At 39.3% G+C, this 19,160-nt stretch overlaps 1 protein-coding gene and 1 long non-coding RNA gene across 19 annotated transcripts in view; one reads left to right on the forward strand and one right to left on the reverse strand.

Moving 5' to 3' along the window:
- LOC123283801 (uncharacterized) overlaps window positions 1-19,160 on the forward strand; it is a 95,543-nt gene that overhangs the window by 62,959 nt on the left and 13,424 nt on the right. The window contains exon 5 of one of the 3 annotated variants that reach the window (XR_011502192.1): window positions 6,711-17,543. The exons of the other annotated variants lie outside the window; for them this stretch is intronic. This is a non-coding gene — a long non-coding RNA (uncharacterized lncRNA). Of the gene's footprint in view, window positions 1-6,710; window positions 17,544-19,160 lie in introns of those variants that run through there. 3 annotated transcript variants of the gene reach the window in all.
- Window positions 1-19,160, reverse strand: part of MTHFD2L (methylenetetrahydrofolate dehydrogenase (NADP+ dependent) 2 like) — a 142,555-nt gene that overhangs the window by 1,718 nt on the left and 121,677 nt on the right. The gene's annotated exons all lie outside the window — the stretch shown is intronic.

The following is a 19,160-nucleotide window of genomic DNA, read 5'->3' on the forward strand; positions in this document are numbered from 1 at the left end:
AAACATACTGAACTGTTAAAGGATAAACTGCAGCATATTAAACATTTTAAGAGCTTATTTGAGCATTTATTGATTAGAATTGGGCACCACCAAACCGGAAATGGTTAGGGGCACTCTGCTGACAGGAACTCGGCGAGAGACTTTACTATAGAGAAAAGGAGGAAGCAAAGTAAGGAAATTACCAATCTGCTGTAGCTTAAAGCCTAGTTGGCTGTTTGTGATTGGTTGTCCTTAGGTTTCAATATGGTAACCTTGAGGCATTTACAGGCTTAGATTTTGGTTTGCTTATGTAGGCTGCCACAGCATTACAGCCTCCTCAGTCTAAGGGCCCCCTTGTTTACTTTAACAGAGTATAGAGGATTCTTCTACATTCCATATAATTCAAACAGCCTCAAATCCTTTTTAGAATGAAGTGGGCTATCACACACACACACACTTAGAGAAACACTGCTGTGTGTGTTATCTAATGTGGATAGAAAGGAAACAGAGTCCAAAACTGTGGGTTTTGTGTGCAGCTCAGTTAGTTTTCCATGATTAAAATCTATAACTCATTGACCCAACTACCTGTAATTCCAGTTAATTACTTCTAAAATGCACGATATTGGTCACAAAAGAGAGACAGGATATAGACAGTTCAGCAGACACCATTCATTACAGTGGAATATTCCTGTTATACCAATAGCATCATGTATGTGTGGATAAAACATTCCAGTGCAAGTCTAATAAAAATCATCAAACATATTTGAATTACTGAGCATATACACACATAGTCCTGTTCTAAGGTATGAAGACTTCCTATTCAGTAAATCTACTCAAAGGAAATGGCAGAGAACTTTCAGCAAGTTTTATTTACGAACATTTCACACGCACATTATCACAGCTGAATGGCTCCGTGCACAGACCTGCTGGTTAGCGTTTTACCGTGTGAGTAAGAACAAGGAGGTTTTCCCAGATAACTCTTTTACAAAGTTAGCATGGACAATACTTCTTTAACTTGTAGTCTGACGTTATTAATCACATATTATTTAGATGCATAAGTTTTACATTTAGATGTATAAACTTTTACAAGTTTGCTCATTTATGCTTCTGCATGAATCAAAACCAACAGATGTTTTCTAGATCTTAAGTATTATTTTTGTATAATTTATAATGCTTTCTTAAAATATAGTTTGTAAAATTTACATTTACCTTAAAGTGTAGTAGTACATTGCAATAAAATTTTTTAAATTATAGGAAAAGCAAAGGAATAATATTCTTCTACTTGAAGAAAAGTCGAAATAAGCTTGAAGAAATCACCAAAAAAAAAAAAAAAAAATCTATCCAGTGTGTATCATGAATCTTCTCATGGTATGTAACAAAGAAAAGATAAGAATACTGTGATTTGGAAGGTAATATTTTAGTTTTCCAAAAGCATGCCCTCTCCCGTGCCATACTTTCATCCAATGTGCTCTCTGCTGTAGAAACACTCACTGAGGTCAATAGCTATTTCATAAACAGCTATGAATTATCTCAATCCTTCCTTCCTTTGCTCTGGCTATTTCCTCCACCTGGAATACTCTTCTACCTTATCCAAATAAGAAAATCCTTATTATTTCTTAGAAGCTAATAAAGTGTTACCTGTCTGTAATTTTGCTCAAAAGTTCCCCCCTCCAACACTGAATTAAATGTTTACAGGAACTTTATACCTACCTCCATTATGGAACTTAAGATGCTCTGCTGTCTGTTCCCTTAACTAGTCACCACACCTAGAAGGCAGAAACCAAGTCTTTGTGGTGGTGGTGGTTGTCATTTTAAATCTTAGAATTTCTCCATATGCATTTTAGGCAGTCAGTTTTGATAAAGTGAATTAAATAGCCCTTGAAATTCAAAATTTAAAATCAATTTGTAGGAATCTATCAGTGCTTTTGACTGGATACAAACAGTATCAAAACAATTTGGTTCAAGCTAATTTCATGAAAAACTCAAGCTACTCCTTCTGCTTGAGGGTGACAAACTGCATTTTTCACTTTTCAATAAGCCAACTCAATGGCATGAACAATGCCTTCCAGGACATTTTCTCGAGGATTGGAGCAGCAATGCCTTGGAAAATTTCAGCAGGTCTCTGGAAGAAATGTACTATACTACTACCACTGACACTGATAGTATATAAATCACATATTTATAAAGCACTGACTTTGAAATATTAACAGATAAAAATAAAAGACTATTCAGTAATATGGTAAATTAATAGTCAAGTACAAACTAAATCTTCAATGGAAAATGAAATAGTTTATTTCATAATCAAAAGGTGGATAAAATCGGTTATGTCAGGGAATCTATTATGGGTATATAATCATTTTTATAGAATTTGGTTTTCCACTTTGAAAAGTAAAGTGGCTTAGAATTATGTGTATATGGAAAAAATAATAATAACCATAGCTACTATCAATTGAGTACCTACTTTTTGCCAAGAACTTTATACACATTATTTTAATAATTAATATTTAATTATTATTTCATTTTAGTAGGTGAAGAAAGCGTGGTTCTCTGAGCATCTTACTACTCTCCTATATGGTAGAGACATTATTCAGAGCCAGGTTTGAAACGTGCTATGATTGCAAAATTCTACCCCCTCCTGATGCATCTGTATTACCATGACCTGAACAAGTAGAAAAGTCCCAAGAAAGGCTCATATGCCAAAAATTAGCTCATTTTTCTCAAATGATTAGGAGGATAGTCTGAAAAATGAAACAAAGAGGAAAAAGTTCCAATATAGTAATTTTTCTACATTTTTACTATGAGTACTCATAGCTCACTATCTGTGAATTATATCCAACACTGTAAATTACATAGATGGCTTAGCAGTCTGAGTTGGCTTCTTTCTGGGCATCAGATTGGATAAATGAAACCACTGGGGTGCTCAGGTATCATGACCTTCCCTTACCAAATTATCTTTTTTCCAACATGCTTACTATTGCATTCTTTTGCTCAAAAAGTGAGCTTTAGGGTGGAGGACGAGGGAACGGGAGAGGCTACTGCATGAAGTAAGACCTGTCTGAAATTTGTAGCTGGTGCCTGCGTTTTTGCACACTTCACTGGTGGAAACTAACACGTATTTATCCCGTCCTGCCTATCACTTCACAGAATTTGAGTTCATATCCATAAGAGACATGTAATGGCTCTTCACCCCACCTCGGTTAGGGCTTCTCTGGACATTCATAAGCACTTAGTGGCATCAGTGGAGTCTTGTAAGTTACTCACTAGGCAGAAGTTTATGATATCACTGTGAACACACCTGGTTATTCAAATACTTGTTACAAATATTTTTTATAGACAGATGTGAAAACGCAGTTTATACAGTCATAAGAAGCAGACTGTGATGAATTTGACTTTAAAAAACATATAAGGTAATCTATTCCTTTTGATTTGATTTTCATGAGCCTCTATGTCTAAGAAAGATACATAAATTTATCTGATGCTGGCTAGTGTTAGTGTATTCTTTGTTTAATAAGGATCAGAATACACCAAGATGCACCTTGAGGGTATTATGTTAAGTGAAATAAGCCAGATAGAGAAAGACGAACTCTGTATGACTCCACTCATAGGTGGAAGTTAAACATATAGACAAAGAGAACTCATTGGTGGCTACCAGGGGAAAGGGGGTGTAGGGGGAGGGCACAAAGGGTGAAGGGGTGCACCTACAACATGACTGACAAACAATAATGTACAACTGAAATTTCACAAGGTTGTCAACTATCATAATCTTAATAAAAAGTTAAAAAAAAATAAGGATCAGAATACAGAAGTGATTTTTCAAGAAAGTTGGAGGATGTTTGATGCTCTGAAAAGCATCTTCCCTGAAATGTCTGCAAGAGAGTAAGTTAGCAAGCATTACATCACCAGAATAACCTTTCATTGGCTGGTCTTTCTCTGAGGGCAGACAAGGGTTTGCATGTGCTTGTAAAAGATGATGCTTTTAAAGATTAATCTTATTATATGTGGGGAAAAGGTGTTCTATATGATCCACTGAAAAGAAATACAGAAGCATTTTAAGGCAGTAATTTCCTTCACAGACTTATTTACTGTGTGTTTAGATATGAGGGAGTGTGTGCCTGTTTTAAGGAAAACACCAAAAGTTCTGTATGTATGAGAGTCAGGTGTTAGATCTTGATTGATATTAGAACTTTCATGAGAGGTTCATGAACAGGTATCACAAAACCAGGGTTAGATTCACTTTCATAAAGTGAATTTCATAAAGTGGTTTTAGAGTTACTGAAACTGTTTGAGAACGGAGGCAAATAAAGCAATCATCAGATTCTATTGTTATCTGCATGGAACTTGCCCTGAGGAATGAGATTTAGATGGAAATGATGTGGTCATGTTTAAACCAGGTTCCCAAAAATAAGAATATTTTGAAGAAAGGCAATCATTATCATGACAATTTATTTGAATGACCTCTCCTGCAAAGTGAATTCCTATAGATTTCCTTGAAAGTGATAGCATGATTTAGAATGTTAGAGAGTCTATGTTCAGTTGTACAGTGAGAAAAGAGATGACCATTTAAAATCAGTCATTTTAGATACAAGATTTCTCTTTGTACCTACTATTCTCTTTGTTTGACAGACCCTTCCCCCACTTCACCTGGTGAATATTTAGTCTTCCTTTTCAGCACTAGTTAAATGTCACTTCCTTTGTGGTGCCCATTAGTTCCTCAAGCTGAGTTGACTGTTCATTCATTGATCCATGAAATTTAGCAGAATGATTTTCAATTTGTAGTCAGAGAGTATGTTGGAATCTCCTGAGAAACGCAGTCCGACTACATATGTCTCCTCTCACCTCAAGATTCTAGTATGCACCACTGAGAATCACTGCTGATGTGAGAGAGGTTTCTATCGTGGTTGTGGGATGGGGGAGTGTTACACATATAAACAGTGTGGAGGAGGTTTAAAACATGGTGGAAATTCACTGCTTCGGTAGGGCTGCTTCACATGGTGGCCTCAGTCAGGTCCCAGGCAAACCCTCATATGTTAAGGCTTGAATCACAGTTGCTCATGCCCCATTGGTCAAAGCAAGTCACATGGTCAAGCTCAAAGTTAAAGGCTTGGGATAGGAAGAATGGCAAAGTCACATTGCCAAGGGGATGTGCATATGGGGACAGAAGATATGTGCGGTCATTTTTCATAATCTACTATAATAGTCTCTTGGTTTCCGGTCTCTTCCACATCAGCCCTATAACCTGCTATCAGATTTATTCCTTAAAACACAGATTAGGCCATTTCAGTTTATAAACATTAGCTGACTCTTCACTGTCTCTTGGATAAAATATCAGTTCTTTGTCATGGCAATTAAGATCTTTCATTATCTGGCCCTGCATCCTTCTTAGTTGTTTCCTAACTCTTGCATATTCTCCTAACTCAATTATTCACTGTTCCCACACACGCTACAAACTGGCTCAGATAGATTCATAGCAAATGTTTCTTGAGAAAGGCAGCCATAGTCATTGTCCCTTGGAAATTATAGTCTAGTTGGGAGATATATAATACAAATATAATTACTTAAATAATAATTGAGTGAATGCTATGAAATGTGCTACAAATGAAATGTTTACTGCCCTGTGAATGTTAGAAGGACCTAAGTGAGCCTGAGCACTGTGTACACATGTGGCATTTATCTATGCCAAGTTCAGAAACCTGAAGGATAAATTAAACTTTTCCAGGTGAAATGGAATGGGAGGAGCAGACAGTGTTTTGGTAGGGGGAACAATGTGATGAAGGTGGAAAGAAGCTTCTCTCACGTGGAAACCAGCATGAACTCTTGGAAACACTGCAAGAAGGCCAGTGGGGTCAACAGGCAGGAGTGAGGAGGAAGCATTGCAGGGCACGACATGGAGGAGTCCAGCTCATGGAGAGCCTAGCACTCAACGTTAAAAATTTTGGATATCAACCTAGAGCAATGGTTAAAGTATTTTTTAAATTTGGAAAAAAAAATATATTCTGAGGCAGGATAAAATCAAATGGGGAGACAAACTGTTCTCTGTTTGCACATTTCTCTAATGGAATGAGTTTATCATCTGGGGCACAAAAGTAAGTACGTAAAATGAGATGTGCTAAGATGGGAATAAATTCTGGTTCTTGCGCAAGCACCTCAAAGAGGAATAGAAATCAGATTTGGGGGTCAGAGAAATATTTGTAAACTGAGAGAAAAGCTTCAAGATCTTATGGATGTCCAAGGGGGTAAGAAAGAAGGAGAGAATGCAGTGCAGACATAGAGAATAGTAACGGCAAAGAGGTTTGGAGCTGACAATCAATCTAATGCAATGAGGAGCCGAAAGAAGCTCATTATGACCCGAAGCACATGGTGAAAACAGAGAGTAGACAGGATGAGGCTGGGGAGGTGGTCATGGGCTGCATGACCACGAGGTGAGGGGTCAGGCAACTTAGGTTGGGTGATGGCAGCTGTAATTACTGTGTTCAGGGTAAATAAGCTTTTTTAAAAATGTCTTTTGTCAATAAATTTGGTTATTTATATATGAAGGAATAGCCAGTTTTGCAAGATGAGAAATTAGAGAGCAAAATGTGTATGGCTAAATAATTTTCAGAAGAAAATTAAAGGAGGAGTTCGTGTTGTATTTTCATGTTTCAGGTTCTTGCATGTCATTAAATTATTATCCAAGAAATCCTTTTTCTGCCTGGAATATATATCTAATCTGCTGTGCTCCCTTTTCTTCACAGTGTGGATGGCTACTTTTTTCATGCTATTGGCTTCAGATTTCTAAAGGGAAGAATTAAGACATCAATGACTTGACATCATTTCCATTATTCTTACTTGAAGACAACCATTTTTCAATTCAGGATAAGAACAATAGGTCCGGAGCAGAGATCATTTCACGTTTAACATCTGAGGTGATGACAAGGATGATGGAAGAAACTAGGTGTTCAGTTTACGTGTGTGCCTCAAAAAAATCCAGGGGTGACACACGGTCACAAGGTGTGGAAAAACTGCTCATGAAGGATACTAATAGCAGCATAAGGGATATTAAAATACCCTTTTATAACCTACATAAGAATAAAGGAAGAAGTATGTGATCATTAACGATTTGGCACCGTCAACTCTGCTTCATGACAGGGAGTCTCTGGCTTATGTGCTCTGTCATCATTGCCTCTGGAAACTTTACATTCCCAGGTTCCCAGGGCCTGGCTTAATAATCCAAACTCTCATCTAAGATACTTTGTTAGGAAGACTCGCTAATTCTTAGACAGATAGTGAATTTCCACTTCAATACATCATATATAACACCAAAGGTGTCCAATAATCGAATTTCCAGATGTACATAAATAGAATTAATTTTGCTAGTATTGTTTGGAAATTATATATTCTAGCAAAGTCAAAGAATATATTTGAGATTTATAAATCTATTTTTGGGTGGAGGAAGAGGAACTGATGTCTCAAGTTACTGTAGCATTGTTTTTTTTCCTTTATATTTTTTCCAATTCTCTGTCACTTTTAAGGAAGTACTCTATGGCCCATGTTAGATTTCCAACAATGCTACAACTCATTTTTAAAACCCACTCCCTTCTCCCAAAGAAAAAGGGATGATTCCTTATCTGTGACAAGACAGCAGAAGAAAAATTTCTTGTTCCTCTCATGTGAATTTCTGCCTCCGAGTATACACATGTAATTGTCTAAATTAAATGCTTAGAGAATTTTCCCATGCTTCTAAATGCAGTCCATTTAGGCATGACCTCTCAAACATATACACTATAATGAAGGGGAGACAAGCTTCAGGAAAATGAAGTGCATGAAATAACAACCAGAAAAACCTGACTGGCATAAGACTGGAGAAATAGTATGACTCAAGAGGTATTATGGAAAACACTCAACTTTCTCAAATTGTTGATATAAAAATGACACAAGGGCATGATGAGCCAGAGAGAGTAAAGTGCTCCTTGACAAGTAATGGCACACCACTCAACTCTCACAAGGCAACAAAGATTCAGGTGCCCCAGCGGCAACTTACAATGCTTTCTTTTGCATTTATCTGGTTGCCTGATTCCTGGGGTTTCTACAAGTTTTCTGCATATATTAAGACATTCATTATCACACCACCTTGTGGGACAGACAGGATTAATGCCCTAATGGTACAAGAATATGAGACTCTTATCCACATTCCTATACAAATTGTGTTGGCTTCATTGGGTTGGTGAGCTGTACTTACAAAGACTTTCCTCATCTCTTTACCATGCTATCTATATGTGTGTGGTGGCTAAGCCTTTATTTTGTTTTTTGCTTTAGTTACTTTTCTCCTTATATTAGATCAAATCTATATATATCCAGCTACCTGCCTCGTAGGTTTGAATACCTAAAAATACCACTCATACCTCTCAGAAGGCATAAATGGAGCCAAATAGCAAATCAGTCACCTGATGTAAGTTTGAAATTGCTTTCTGTGAACTCTGTCTATGACCCATCAGCGGAACCTCCTTTCTGACCATGGATGGTGTCAGTTATCATTACCAGTTTCCATTTTGGTAGGCAGGAGTAGGGAAAACTGCTATGATATTTCTAGTACTCTATCAAAATGACTAAAAATATCTCCCTTTCATGATTTCTTTAAAAAAACAAAATCATCATTGACTCCTGTCATTCTCCCCAATCCTTTCTCCTCAAGCCACTGAACATTTCTATCACAGAATGGCAAATCTGTAAACTGGATAGGCTGTTTGGAGTCCTCCTCCAATGTCTTGGCAGGGCCTTGACCTGAGTCATCTGCCATCTGCCAACCAACCCGAGATACTAGGAGATAAAATTTCCCTCTGATCGCTATTTGTATTTTAATGTGGGGCCCCAAGAAATAACTACAAAAATACCCTTATCATTAAGTGTAAAAGAAGAAAGACACCAGGCCCTTCTTTTGTTCCCACATATATCCTTTTTATGCTTCAACTTTAACTCTTCTCTATAAAGGTAGATCATTCAATCTTAGGTACATTCTACTAAAAAGAAAGTCTTTAAAGGTTGACCTGATTTCAAAGCCCAAGGCTTCGCAATAAGCATTTTGTCCATGTTGTAAGCAACAATGGAGGCAGTGGCTCACTGCTGACAGGGATCTCATAGTGACCATCAGTGGTTCTACCTGTTTGAAATCACATGTGTGGGCGCTATAACCACAGTCTTAGTAATAGTCTCTCTAACAGAGGCTTTCGTAAATTTCCATCAACTTTTTCAAAATGCTCGGAAGAGACCACCTCTGGGTCAAAGTGTTAAGTCTTCCCTTTTCCTAAAGCTGGAATTGGGGCTACTTTGTAGTCATCTACCACAAAAAGTTGATGTTTTGAGTCACACTGATCAACCATATTGTTACGGACTGACCATTTGTGTCCCCCCCTAAGTTCATATATTGAAGTCCTAACTTCTGATGTGAAGTATTACGAGGTGGGGCTTTGGGGAGGTGATTAGGTCATGAGGGTGGAGCCCTCACGAATGAGATCAGTGCTCTCATAAAAAAGACTTCAGAGGGCTCTCTGGCTCTTTGCGTCATGTGAGGATACGACGAAAAGTTAGCTGCCTGCAACCCAGAAGAGGGTCCGCATCAGCACCCTGATCTTGGACTTCCAGCATCCAGAACTGTAGGAAATAAATGCCTGTTGTTTAAGCCCCCCAGTCTATGGTAATTTGGTGTAGCAGTCTGAACTGAGACACATATCTTCAAATTAAATGAATAACTGAAAACTGAGTTGCTGGGGAGTCACTTTAAGTTGATTCTTTACAATATCACAGATTAATAGTTCTTTAAAAGTGATATAGTTCAAAAACAGTCCTATTTCCTTAGAAACTGGTAATATGCTCTTACTTTCCCATCTTGTCAAACACACACTTGGGAGTAAATAGTGCCAAAATTACTTCCAAAAGAAGCTGACTCTGACATATAGTCTGGAGAATATAAGTCCCATGAGAGCAGGGACTTTTTTTCTATCTTGTGCACGGCTATATCCGCAATACCTCAAATGTGTGCCAAGTGAGAAAAATGTGCTGAGTAAATCAATGAATGACTTAATGGGTGCATCGTTACTGGACCTGGGTTGTTGTAGATTAAGAATCTGTTTGATGCTACCTTGAGTGGGAGCTTTTTTTTTCCCACTAAGGCAACCTTAAGGAATTACTCCTGTAATGTAAGAGTAAGTAACACTCAAGATTTCTAAGTACAGAGGAAGAGCATACAAATGACCAATGGTATGACTAAGAAGACGGAAACTTGGTGTGGGATGGAGATACAAAAGAAATCTAGGACAGGGAGCTTACCTGACAGGCACATACAATTTAGTTGGGAACAACTAGGTAAAAATGCAAGGTCATACAGGATTAAGAGCAAAATGAATAAGGCAGAGGAGACCTGCTATAGGAGTTTGGAGAAGATGGGGACAAGCATGAGTGCTTTAAAGTTGACTCATATGACTGTTGGTCAAAAACAGACTCGACCAGAAGAGAGCTGAGGCCAGAAAAGGAATGAGAGGCAGGTTGGTAACTGAAACATGAAGTTATATATTTCCAGATTAGTACTGCAGCGGGACTGAAGAGAAAAGGTGAATAATGTGCACACACACAAACACACACACACACACACACACACACACACACACTGTTTTCTGTCAGGCATTCTGCTCAGCAAGTCACATATGTTAATTCATGTGAGGTGATTATTTCATTTACTCTTCATAACAACTTTATAAGATAGGGATTATTATCTCAGTTTTTCAGATGATAAAATCGAGTCTCAGAGAGGGGAAGTGATTTGCCTAAGATCATAACTGTTTTAAGCAACAGAGCTCGGATTCAAACCCAAGTCAATCAGACTCCAAATCGTAGTCTTTTATGAAAGGTTGGACATAACAGAAAAAGAGCAGGGAGTGAAAAGTAACTCTCAGGTGTCAGATGTAGAGGACCAGGCATACACAAGACACCTAGAAGGGACTATAGTAAAAGAAGAGAAAATATAGATGAAAAACTAGTTTGAAAGCACTGGAGTTTTACTTCCATTTCTAGTAGTTTGTTAGAAGAATGGTACTGGGCTTCTCTGTAATTCCAGACAGTCTTCTGTACTCATGTTTTGATTACTGGGTTGGAATTTTGAGGAATAATTCTGACCAGAGAGACTCCTAAATTATAGAGTCCCTTTCACTGTAGGAGAAATTTCCTGTCCAGTGGAGATTCTTTTGAAGAATGCAAGTTAAGGCTTCAAGCTATTTGGGGCACAGTTCAAAATTGTTTACAATATCATACTTCCTCATTCAACAAACAATGTTGGGCTTACTATTGAGTATATTAGGCCTTCTGTAATTTTTCCTTCTTGCCTTTGATCTGCTGTTCTCTGCCCACTATCTGCCTTATATGCACATACTTAGGAAAAATTCATCAATCCTTTCAGCCTCATTTCAAAAGGATTCTGGAACTGCCTTCACTCTTGTTTATGCGAATACTCTTGGAGTCATAATTGATTCTTCTCTTTCTTTATATTTAATCATTTAGCCAATCATCCCAACTCTCTTTTTAAATTTTATCTACTATCTAACCATCCCTTAACATCTTCACATATTAACACCCTGGTCCATGCCCCATCTGGGATAATTTCTTACTTGGATAATTACCATAGCCTCCTAAGTGGTACCCTATTTATACTTTTACTTCTCTAAGATCTATTCACCATTCAGTAGCCAGAGTGATTCTGTTAAAATCAAGTCAAATGTTATTTCTTTGTCCCAAGGCCTCCAGTGGCTTTCCATTGTACTTAGAGCAAAATCCAAATTCCTCTCTGTGGTCTACAAGGCCCTACGTGATGTGGCACCCCTGCTGATACCTCTTTGACTTTCCTTCCCATCATTCTTCCCCTTACTTACTCTGTCCTGGTTACAATGGCCTTATGGCCACTCATCAAAGCCGCCAGCCAGGCTGCGCCTCAAAATCTTCACACGTGCTACTCCACGTGGCTGGAATGTTCCTCCCCGTATATCCACAGGCTCTCTCCCTCACTTCAGCACTTAGCCTTCCTTGGTCACCCTTTCTAAGCAACTTCACTCCATAACTCCCTAGCCCCCCTTCTCATTTTATTTTTGTAACACCAAATGCTGCCTAATATATGGATATGTGTGCATTTGTTTGTTATCTGTCTTCTCCACCAGAACGTTAGTACTTGTGGGTAAGGCTTTGCCTGTTTAGGTCACCGTTGTATCCCAAGGGCCTAAACAATGCCTGACACATAGCATCCCCCCCACCCTCTCCTGCAGCCCCTCCTCTCCCAGCCCTGCTCTGGCCTCCAGGAATTCCTGAGAGGGCTGTGGGCAGCCCCTTCGCTTCCCACTGGCCTCCTCAGCTCTGTTTGCAAAGGGCTGCTATGAGGGGACAGAAAGGCCCTGGGCCTCCGCTGTGCTGGGAATCATGGGTCAGGAAGAAATCACTAGCAGGGGGTGGACTCAGCTGTTGTGTTCCCTCCAAGGCTGGGGGGTGTTCCATTCCTGGTGCAGTTTAAGAAAAGAGCAGGTTGTAGGTCCTGAGAGTAGGCACACAGACTAGCTCAGGGTTTGGGACTTCTCTTTCCTCTTACTGTCCCAGGGCAGCTGGGCTAGGGGCTTCCTTTCTCTCTCTCCCTAGGATCACCCCCTTCCTTTCACACAGCCTCTCCCAGTTCAAGCACAGACTCCATCATGAAAACTGTTCTCTGCAGTAGCTCAGTCAGCTAGTGCTGGCCATGTGTCTCTCTGTGGCCTATAGGGCAAGGTGACCAATCTCTGGGAGGGCTCTTGGCTCCATCAACTCCTGGCCTATCCATGGCAGGGGACCCTGCAGTAGCAGCACACAGGACCCCATGAGAGGCCCCAAAGGTCAAGCCAGGACATTGAGGAGCAGAGAACCAGGAAGCAGCAGGAAGGAGGGGCCCATCCCCATGGCCCTCTCCAATGTGTCCCAGCCTAAACCTAAGATCCTGAGCACTGTGGTATTTAAAAAATTTTTTACTGAGATATAATTAATATATAACGTTGTATAAGTCTGAAGAGTCCAACCTGTTGATTTGATACATTTATGTATTACAATATGATTACCACTGTATCTTTAGTTAATACCTCTATCACGTCACATAATTATCATTTCTTTTTTGTGGTGAGAACATTTAAGATCTAGCATCTTAGCAATTTTGAAGTATATTGTTGACTGTCATCACCATTCTGTGCATTAGATCTCCAAAACTTACTCATCTCTACTTGCAAGTTTGTACATTTTAACAACATCTCCCTAATTATTACCCCATCCCCCAGTCTCTGGTAACCACCATTTTACTCTCTGTTTCTATAAGTTCAGCTCTTTTAGATTCCACACATAAGTGAGATCATACAGTATTTGTCTTTCTCTGTCTGGCTTATCTCACTAAGCATAATGCCCTCAAGGTCCATCCACGTTGCCACAAATGGCAGGATTTCCCTCTTTTTCATGGCTGAATAATATTCCATTGTACATATATGCCACATTTCCTTATCCATTCATCCATTGATGAGCACTTAGGTTGTTTCCATATCTCAGCTATTGTGAACAGTGCTGCAATAAACATGGGAGTGCAGATATCTTTTCGGTATCCTGTTTTCATTTCCTTTGTATATATGCCCATAAATGAGATGGCTGGATCATAAAATCAATATATAGAAATCAGTGTGTTTCTATATACTAACAGTGAAATATTTGGAAAAGAAATAAACTATCCCATTTACAAGAGCATGGAAAACAATAATATACTTAGGAGTAAACTTAACCAAGGAAGTAAAACATCTATATAATGAAAACTGTAAGAGTTTGATGAGAGAAATCGAAGAAGACACAAACAAATGGAAAGATACCCTGTGCTCATGGATTGGAAGAATTAATATTGTTAAAATGTCCATATTACTATAAACAATCTATAGGTTCAACGTAATCCCTGTCAAAATTCCAATGGCATTTTTCATAGAAATAGAAAAAAACATTCCTAAAATTTGTATAGAATCACAAAAGACCTCGAATAGCCAAAGCAATCCTGAGAAAGAACAAAGCTGGAAGCATCAGACTTCTTGATTTCAAACTATACTACAAAGCTACAGTAATTAAAGCAGTATGGTGCTGGCATAAAAAATAGACACATAGACCAATGAACAGAATATAGAGCCCAGAAATAAATCCCCATATATACAGTCAACTAATATTTGACAAGGGAGCCAAGAACACTCAATGAGGAAAGGATAGTCTATTCAATGAATGGTGTTGGAAAAACTGGATAACCACAGGCAGAAAAATGAAATTAGACACCTATCTCACATCACTCACAAAAATAAACTTGAAATGGTTTAAAGATTTAAACATAAGACCTGATACTGTAAAACTCCTGGAAGAAAACATGAGGAAGAAGCTCCTTGACGTTGATCTTAGCAACAATCTTTTGGATTCAACACCAAAAGCACAAGCAACAAAAGCAAAATCAACAAGTGGGACTACATCAAACTAAAAACCTTCTGCATAGCAAAGGAAACCATCAACGAAATAAAAAGGCACCCACAGGATGGAAAAAAATCATACAGCCGATAAGGAGTTAATATCCAACTTATATAAAGAACTCATACAACTCAATAAGAAAAAACAAACAATCCAATTAAAAAACAATCAGAGGAGCTGAATAAACATTTTTCCAAGCAAGAGATACAGATGGCCAATAGATACATGAAAAGATGCTCAACATCACTAATCATCAGGGAAATGCAAATCAAAACCACAATGAGATATCACTTCAGACATGTTGGAATGCTCTTATCAAAAAGACAAGAGCTAACAAGTGTTGGTGAGGACATGGAGAAAAGGCAACCCACCCTTGTGCAGTGTGGATGGGAATGTAAATTAGTGCAGCTACTATGCAAAACAGTATGGAGGTTCTTTAAAAAATTAAAAATATGGGCTAGCCCAGTGGTGTAGTGGTTAAGTTCACGTGCTCCGTGTCAGTGGCCTGGGGTTCACGGGTTTGGATCCCGGGTGTGTATCTATACACCACTCATCAAGCCATGCTGTGGCAGCGTTTCACATACAAAATAGAGGAAGACTGACACAGACATTAGCTCAGGGACAATCTTCCTCACCAAAAAAATAAAAAATAAAAAATAGAACTAACATATAATCCAGCAATCCCACTTCTTGGTAGATATCTGCATGCTGTGTTCTAAGAGTAGGTAGCTCACAGTGCCTGGCCATGCATACACAGAAAAACCTTAGTACCTGAACCAGGAGACACATGGGGGCTTGGGAGCCCTGTGCAGCCCTGGGCCCAGGAACAGCCGCCAAGGCTTTCTTATAGGCATGTCCCCAGTTCCTGCAGGTATGACCTGGCCTTCCTGCCTTGGGCTTCCTTAAAGTACCACTGGCCACACTACTGGGGGCTTGGTGAGCTGTGCCTAGCCCTGGCCCCCAGTCTCCAGCAGAGCCACATAGCAGTGGCAATAGCCACATCTCCTGAGGCCGGGGGCCTTAGGTCTTCTGCAGACTCCCACCCTGCGGCCCCCACCCCACCTCTGGCCAACATGGCCTGACTCAGCCACAGTTGGCTTGCCCTCTGTTGCTACCCCACCTGTCTGGTGTCCCAACCTCATCCCCAATCTGTCCTGGGAGCTCTTGCTCAAGAGGCAGGTTACCTGGAGCCAGTTCATGTGCCATGGTAAGACCAGTAGGGGCAGAGGGAAGCTCAAGGACCCCACCCTGGCTAGTTCACCTCTCAGCAGACCACCCTGAAGGCCTCATGCTCTCCTGCCAATCTCACTTTGTGGGTTTCTCTTTCTTGCCCAGTCAAAATAGGTGGTAACTCATATGCCTTTCCTGCTCAGGACCTGTTGCATACGGTGTCTGGGCCACGGCTGGTCTGTAGATATGCTCCCTTTGTTATTTTTCCAACTCTGGAGCATATTGCATGACATGCATTTCAATAAAAGTTGTGGCCTAGTCAATTTGAAGGGCAACGCTGAAAACATCGGTAATGATCAACAGATTGAAAATGAGGTCAGTAAAGTTGGACATATGAAAAATAGAAGCCACAAAGGGACTTGATATAATTTTCCACACTGCATAAAGTGGTCAAAAAGTGTCTAGTCTCTACCAAATAACTGAATAATAAAAGTGAGTTTAGTTAGAACTGAAGACATTTTTGTGAGGCTGCACAATGTATACAAATTCTGTTGCAAATCTACACACCTCTAACCGACGGAGAGTTCAGGGTTAATTCTGTAAGATCTGAGCCAAGTATGACTTCACTGACACCAGGCATCCACCAAACCCACAGGAAAGAGTTAATAAGTGGAGCAAGCTTTGAAACTGACTAAAAAGCAAACAGATAATGATGAGACTGTCCCTGAAGTTTTCACAATTGAATGAATTCAGGACAGACTGAATGGTCTGTGGATGTTAAGTGAAGAAATCTCTCTCTTTTTTTTTTTCCCAAGTGAGAGATTAGTTTTCAAGTTTTTATGTACAGAGTGGATCATTATTCACCCAAGTATGGCCTCCCATCTAAAGACTATGAATTCTACATCCTTTTCATGCCCACTTAGAATGGCCATGTGACTATTTTCAGGTCACGAGGATTCTAGCAGAAGAGATGCACGCATCTTCCAGTTCAATTTTCTTAAAGCTGAAGTCATTCTCACCTTCCCCTGGAAGAAAACATAGACGAGGAGGCAATTCAACTTCAACTATGTGGATGAGAACAGTGCTCAAATGGAACAGTGTTATAGGCTGAACTGCTCCCCCCGCAAATTCATGTGCTGAAGTCCTAACCCCAGTACCTCAGAATGTGACAGTGTTGGGAGAAAGGGATTTTAGGCCATTAAGTTAAAATGAGGTCATTAGGGTGACCTAATCCAGTATGACTGGCATCCTTTTAAAAAGAGGAAATTTGGACACAGACATTTACAGAGGGAAGACAATGTGAAGAGACGGGAGGCAGACGGCCATCTGCAAGTCAAGGAGGGAGGCCTCAGGAGAAACAGCCACGGCAACACCTTGATCTCTGACTTCCAGCCTTCTGAATTGTGAGAAATAAATTTCTGCTGTTTAAGGCACCCAGTCTGTCGTACTTTGTGATGGCAGTTCTATCAAACTAATACAAACAGTAAAATGGATGAAACCAGCATCCCTGAATGAAACAGAGCTGCGAACTCCCTTGACTGCCTGCCTAACTTCCGACTGTTATGGGAGAAAGCGAAACTATCTTGTTTGAGTTAAGGTATTTTGGTGTCCCTTTGTTATAGCAGCTTAACCTATACTCTAGCATAATCCTTAGAGGGGTAAAAATGGAAACAACTTAAGCATTTAATAAGAGAGAAAGAGTGAAGCAAACCACAATATATTCACTAAACACAACCATGAACTAGGACCTCAGCATGGAAAATCACTGATAAAAATTTAAGTGTGTAAGTCAACTATCCCTCAATCAACTTAAAATATGCATACACAAAACATCTGGAAGCAATTACGGTAAAAATAACCATATTGATTGTGATTCTAGGTAGTTTTTTTTTTTTAAAGATTTTATTTTTTTTCCTTTTTCTCCCTAAAGCCCCCCGGTACATAGTTGTATATTCTTAGTTGTGGGTCCTTCTAGTTGTGGCATGTGGGATGCTGCTTCAGCATGGCTCAATGAACAGTGCCATGTCCGCACCCAGGATTCGAACCGATGAAACACTGGGCTGCCTGCAGCGGAGTGCGCAAACTTAACCACTCAGCCACGGGGCCGGGCCCTCTAGGTAGTTTTGACATAGGTATCTTTGCTGTAAACATCTTTGCCATACACATTTTCTCCACAAATATTTTCCCTGCACAAATAATTGGCAGTAAGTCAATTTTGCCATAAAAGATAAAATCTGACTGGTTGACAGTTTTTGGACTCATTTTTCCATGTTTTATATCTACAGTGATAAAATTTACTGGAAGTGTGAAATAAGAGAGTATAAAGCCAGACTGCACACTATTCTAGGAAACAATAATATATCAGTCTCTGCAAATCCTTTGGAGAGAGCACAGTCATCCCTCCCACATTACCCATAGAACACTGGAGATGTGACAATATTGCATTTCACAAGGCAATACAAAGCTCAGTTACAACTATGCATCCTAGTATTTGGAAACCTATACCTCTCTTAATGAAGGAAAAAACTTTAGTGAAAAAGAAAAAGTGACCCGTAAAAACCAAAACTTGACCAAACTATGGCAAGTGTGATGCTGAAGGAGAATAAAAATCAACCAGCAAAAAAACAAAATGCATAATACTAAGAATGAAAGACTTGGGAGCAGAGTCCTTAGGTACACAATACACAAAATAAAATCAGTCATTTACACAGTATGCATTAAAATATTTTGTACTTTCATTTTTTGCAAAAAAGTCTTTTAATTTTGATATTAATTTTTCATGTGTCATTATGTCTTTTCTAAGGTCCCTCTTTTATTTTTCATTATTTTATCCTTTACAGCAAAATTGCCTTATGGCCAATTATGTGGTGAAAATATTTGTGGCAAAGATATTTACAACAAAGATGCTTACCCTGAAACTATCAGAAATGATCGGTTGTGTTAGAGGATTGCATATTCTTTCCCATAGTATATAGCTTCTTTACTTTTACAATGTAATGTACCTTTAGACTTATCTCTATAATTTCTATTTCCTATCCTATAACTTTATAGAATAGTTAGCTGAAAGCATCACTCTTAGACATTAACCCCACCTATTTTGATTTTGAGAAATGTGCCTACACATTGTTCCTCTTTCCTACCTCTTGACTTCCATTTCACCAGTTCTCCCCAGCATTACTGTGTTCCCTGTTTTGGTATAGACCAGTGCGTGGAGAGACATGGTGAGGGATGGAAGACTGGGAGGAGAGATGGTAGGGAATAATGAGCAGACATTACAGTTCCCTTCATTCCACCTCCATCTCAGCAGCATTCATCATAAAACTGAAGCAAAGCGATTAAAGCTTCAAAAGATTATAGAAACATCCGTGTGCTAGCTACGAGGTGTAAAGGAGGCCTGAGAGTTCACCAAATGTGAGCAAGGTTAGCTGAATTGACAGCACGGGAAGTCATTCGTTAGACTGTTCAGCTGACCAAATCTATTCAGTGAATTGCTGTTACAAAAGCAG

This window comes from Equus asinus, chromosome 3 (assembly GCF_041296235.1).
Source record: "Equus asinus isolate D_3611 breed Donkey chromosome 3, EquAss-T2T_v2, whole genome shotgun sequence".
NCBI lineage: Eukaryota > Metazoa > Chordata > Mammalia > Perissodactyla > Equidae > Equus > Equus asinus.